Source organism: Homalodisca vitripennis, unplaced genomic scaffold, assembly GCF_021130785.1.
Source record: "Homalodisca vitripennis isolate AUS2020 unplaced genomic scaffold, UT_GWSS_2.1 ScUCBcl_5985;HRSCAF=12986, whole genome shotgun sequence".
NCBI classification, from domain to species: domain Eukaryota; kingdom Metazoa; phylum Arthropoda; class Insecta; order Hemiptera; family Cicadellidae; genus Homalodisca; species Homalodisca vitripennis.
In genome coordinates, this window is record NW_025782132.1 from 28,123 (window position 1) to 33,593 (window position 5,471).

Consider the following 5,471-nt stretch of genomic DNA (forward strand, 5'->3'; position numbering starts at 1 on the left):
GAGAAGTTTCCATCATTTACCTAATGGCGCTAAATTTAAATTTATTCACAGTTTCAGTTAAGAAGCATTCATAAATCAACAAATTTTACAGTTTATGGACAGAACATCTTTGACACAATAATGTACTATAGAAACTTTATAAAAACATAAAATTTAAATAGCCACATTAATCAGATTCTTATAACACGAGGAAGAAATGAAATCATACTCGTTCATTACCAATTAAGTTTTTATACAAAAAACCAACATGCATTGGATTACAATTTCTTAGATGTATATCTCATCTTCTTCTATATATATATAAAAATGAATGTTTGTATGTTTGTCCTTTATGGAATCGTGAACTATTGGACCGATCATGATGAAAATTTGTACGTATATGTATTTTTCCACGGAGAAGGTTTATAAGCTATGCCCATCCCTTTCCCGATTCAGGATTCCGCCCCACTGGTTACAGAAATACCCATAAGAAATGCATTGCAGCAAACATATGTTAACGTCTTTTCAAATTTTTAATCAGCTGTTCTTTGTAAACATATATTACACTTATAGTTTTTAAAGCATAGAGTAAGCTTAAGAGAAACGACAAATTTTGTTTAAACTGTTTTTGCAATCACTGTTAAACATAGACTTTACTATCCAGATAATACAATTCAAATTTGACGTAAAAATTCACCTTTAACTGCAATATTTATTTAATATAAACCCTGCTCATGCTTGATCAGAAGAGTAATGCAGATATCATAATTACTATCTTACGTTGGCTACAAATATAAAGAATGTTATAAAATCAACCTTAGTTGTTTTTTTTGACAGAAGTATGGTTCTCAAAACTCCGTGTGTACATATTCTCTCGATCGAGACAACAAAGCAAGCTCAATCGTGGCATCGGAGATATAACTAATTTAATCTAAAATTTATTATAGTAAAAAAAAAAAAAATTTACTAAGTAATATAAGGACTTTGGTTCTTAAGATTTGCGTGCGAAGCCGTGGGTAACAGCTAGATAGAGGCAGGAATATGGTACATACCTTCATAATACGCCCAAGAGGCTCACGATGGAACGACTATCAATTATCTCAGCAATGTTTAGAATGTGATAGAAAAAGAATAAGTGAATATAGTGTACTGTTTTCAACGGGAAATTGCGTGCGAAGCCGCGGGCAACTTTTGCAAAAAAATTATTGAAAATGCGCAGCAAAGCGCGCCGCCGGCCCGCTAGTTCTACATAAAACGAACAGAATAATAATAAATTGTAAGGAAAGTTTGAAAAAGCAATTTAATCTTTGTGAGTATTTTTCCGGTAAACTTTGGAAAACAAGTTAGACTTCATGCCCTAAAATAGAAATGTTACAAGGTATTTAGTATATGTAAAGGCATACGAGACACGAGAGCCCAATTTTAAACTCCAAAGTAAAATGTGATTTATTAATATAAAGCTTGTATTTCTCAATCGTTTTCTTCTCGGTGTACGCATTTTTGTAATTTAATATAAACGATTAAAATATATTTTTCCTGTCTATGTTTTACATTTTATCTAAAATCTAGATGCAATGCAACCATAACGTATCAAGAATATCACTACACCGTCACGTGGCGTTATCACTGTACTGTTAAGGCAATACTATACCGATAAAAAAGTGATTTTGCCCGGCCGAAAATAACGTGGCTATTTAGGCAGAATTTCAGCGTTTTAAAATTACTATATGAGTGTGTTTTTAGGCGGATGGAACGCTCATCCATTTGTTTTTGGTGTCAGTATCAAAATAGATGAGGAATAAATCGTTTGTGTCTGTGCATCGCATTTACTTAGTTGTCTGTATGATGTGCTGAAGTTGTGAACTGCATAACTTCATCCCATCATTCCGCCTTTTACGAGTATATGTATTACTATACAGTTGGCATCATACAGTGTTGGACGTTGGTCTATTTTCACAATAAGCTCCTGTGTATCAAAAATAAAATATTATGAATAAACTAAAACACAACGAGACAAAACAAATTTTACCTTTGGTCTATTTTAGCCCGTGTCCAAACCTAAAGCAACCGGATTCTGCATGGAGCGTTGCGCACCGACGCGACTTTTTTTTCTAGAGTTTGACTCGTGTAATAAATATGTGAACTTACAGCTCGCCGAACTTTACGCTCAATTGGCGTAAATTTGATCTCTCGGATTGTTAACACGTCTATCGGCATGAAAATTTCTGTTCCTACAGTATGCACCGTTTGGTAACGTATGTCCTGATAGTCAGACTTTTATGCTGTTGACTTGCATTCGTGGTTTTTTTGGGTTCGTTTAGTATTTCCCTTACAACCGAGCGCGTGAGTGAAACAGTTTCTCCAATAAATAAAGTATAAAAATACTGTAAATATTTGGCTTAAACCTTAAAACTCCCAACTCGGTAATAAAATGCTTGATTCAAAGATATATAAACAAAATGCAAAACCATTGAAGGAGATGAAATGAAATGAAATGAAATGAAATGAAAAATGTCTTTATTAGAGGCGAAGTTAGGACTATAAAGTCCTCTCTACCACTTAACCTCGTAAAAAATTAAACTAACATACATATACATGTATAACTAAAAATAAATCTATTTATTTACCTTATACATTAAAAGAATCTTAGCTTTAAAATAATAAAAAACAACATCTATAATTAATGTAACTTTATAAATATTTACAAAACTATAATAAGACATACACGCATGCATTCATTCAACTTGCATTCAGTTGCCTTAAGTAACACATTCCAAAGCCGCCAACCGCTATACCCCCTGAGCCCCCAGCATCAAGGCCCTGACCTCCGCCCCAAAGCGAGCGCGCTTATCAATGGCTCTGATGTTTATAGGTAAGGCATTCCACAATCGGCAGGCAGAAACTGTAAACGACTTACTAAAGGTAGTTGTTCGATGAATTGGTATAGATAATAAGGATGTACCCCTCCTTGGAGATAGTAGATTCAAACTTCTTTCTGCTTTCTTTTAAGGGAGGAAAAAATATAACACTACTTTAAAATATTTTGGGGAACCAGGAAAATTCAATCAAACAAATTCAACGCAATGCCCGAACCCTCCCGTGCTCCCCCATAACTTTGACGAAAACCCCTCTCTCCAACATGGATCGTTACATAATTTAGGGATGGCCCTTACATATACTCTACGACATGGAGAAGCTTATTGCAGTCATTCGCGTGCTGCAGTCGCTGACCGCAGCACCATAAATAGGCGTCCACTGGGTGATCTCGTAAAATGAAACGACCTTCAAAAGCTGCTACAATTTCTTTGTGAATATGGCATCAATATTACCTTACTGGAAGAGACTTACCTGGCCCCTCGAAACACTTTCGCAACTTACAACCACGCAGTAAACAGCACAGACCATCCACCCACCTAAAAAAGACCGTGAGAATGCGGATGCTGGCGGGAATACAACTCTCGTAAAGCCGCAACGGTACACCCCTCGCCGAGGCTAGACGATATAATTTAGTTCCAGTTACTGTCTGCTTCGGTGGACCAGATGTCGAAATCTCTTCGTGCTACAGTCACCGCACTGTCTTCTCACCCCTCTGGGTTTGGCTGAGCTATTACGCATAACTTTTATGCTAGGGTTGACCATCTATTATTGCAGGATACCTTGATTGTAAAATACAGCGCGTAGTTGTGTCGCCACACGGAAAGTCGACGCCAGCTACACTAAATAAATGATCGTCCTCACGCGAGGGTCTCCGCCTCTGAGTATGCAATCCACTACACTAATTGACAAAACAACCGAGCTAACATTACAATTCATTGCGACCTTACTGTAACCATTACGGTTGATGCTGTCACAGACCTACAGACCTATCATTCGACCATCTACCTGTCATCGCCGTTCTGATCGGTCAGGCACCTATCACATGCCACCTGGTAGATGGTCCTACATAAACTATTTAAACTACTTGGCCGACTGCCTACGCCCGTTGGTTATCCCACCTCTTCAGCTGAGCATAAGTGCAAATTGAGGGGCTGCACTCCTGCCTCTTTTAATTTAAAAGTCCAGAGTTACTTTTGGTTGAAAAATTACAATTATCTATAAAAGTGGGTCCTTAAAATCAAGCCTCTGTATTATTTGGCTAACCGGCTCAATATAAAAATGCAAACATGACTTGAAAAATATTTCAAGAAACCGAGATGTAGAGTTTGGATCACATTTTATTTTCATTGTAGTTTCATAAGTTGCAACTTTCAAGTAAATATCTTCTAAATTTGCAATGCTCCTAAGATTCTTGTGATCAACCTTAAAAAGTGGGAATATTCTTGACATAGCTCACAATCATGAAGTTTGGACATACATCTTTCTTCGTATTTTCTTCTTCTAGCGTTAAAAGGTATAAAAGACGATACTCACTCAGGAATTAACAGTTAAAGCTTTTCAGCTTCCCCAAAACAAAAGACGTGTTCTCTAGATAAGCTAGAGTACTTGTTTTTCATTGTGCTTAACACAACATTAACGGTAGGTAAGGGTCCTGTGCAATAACATTTAATAATAAGTAACACTTAGAACTTCATATTCCTTAAAGACTCCATTGACATATTGTTCAAAAGATAACCAATGAGTTTTACCTAAAGACGAAATTTTATGGATTTCAATATGAAAAAACTCTTGAAATTCCCTTAATTGTATCTGCCTATCATGACTTCTACTGAAGTCAGACTTTAAATTTCATAATAAATCTTCTAGACTTTTAGGTACATTTAAGCAAGCTTTGATGCATCTAAATGAATATTATGGCACGAACATTTCATGCAGACAAAAAGAGAGTTATACTCTCCTACTATAACATTACAAGATTTTGAGCTAAGCCCCACTAGATTATTAAGAAGAACGTTTTTTTAATTCGAAATTTAAATTAAACATTTATAGAGATCAACTGTTGTGCTTTAAATTAATTCATGCATATCTAAAAATCTGCTTCAACTTAATTTAAATCAAGACTGAAAACTACAAGAGCTTCTTGTACTTTACTGGTTGCCAAGTAGGGAGTTTAGTACCACAACCACAGAGAACCAAACATTTCGTAAATCCACTACTAAACTAGCTACATCACATTTTAAGTAACCATAGGGGTTCAAAACCTTGTCGGATCGAGCATGGAGATATCAAAGAGTGTGTAGTAAACAATCAGCCAAACACAACTAAATAGATGACAATAAACGTAATATTATGTGTCATGTTTCCTGCTACCAATATTATCCTATTTTACCCGCTCGCATATTATTACCCTGCCAAGTACTCCCTGACACTCAAATAACCCGAAAATCGAGTAAATACCCGTTCATTGACAACGCTACACATGGCAGTACACAACATGTTGGCTTCATAACGTCATCAAAGCTCTCTATAAAGGTATACTTTACTTGTAAGTAAAACGGAAAAAATATCAAGAGGCTTTACAAGTTACTCGAAGCCTGCTTTTAGCAAATTAAAAA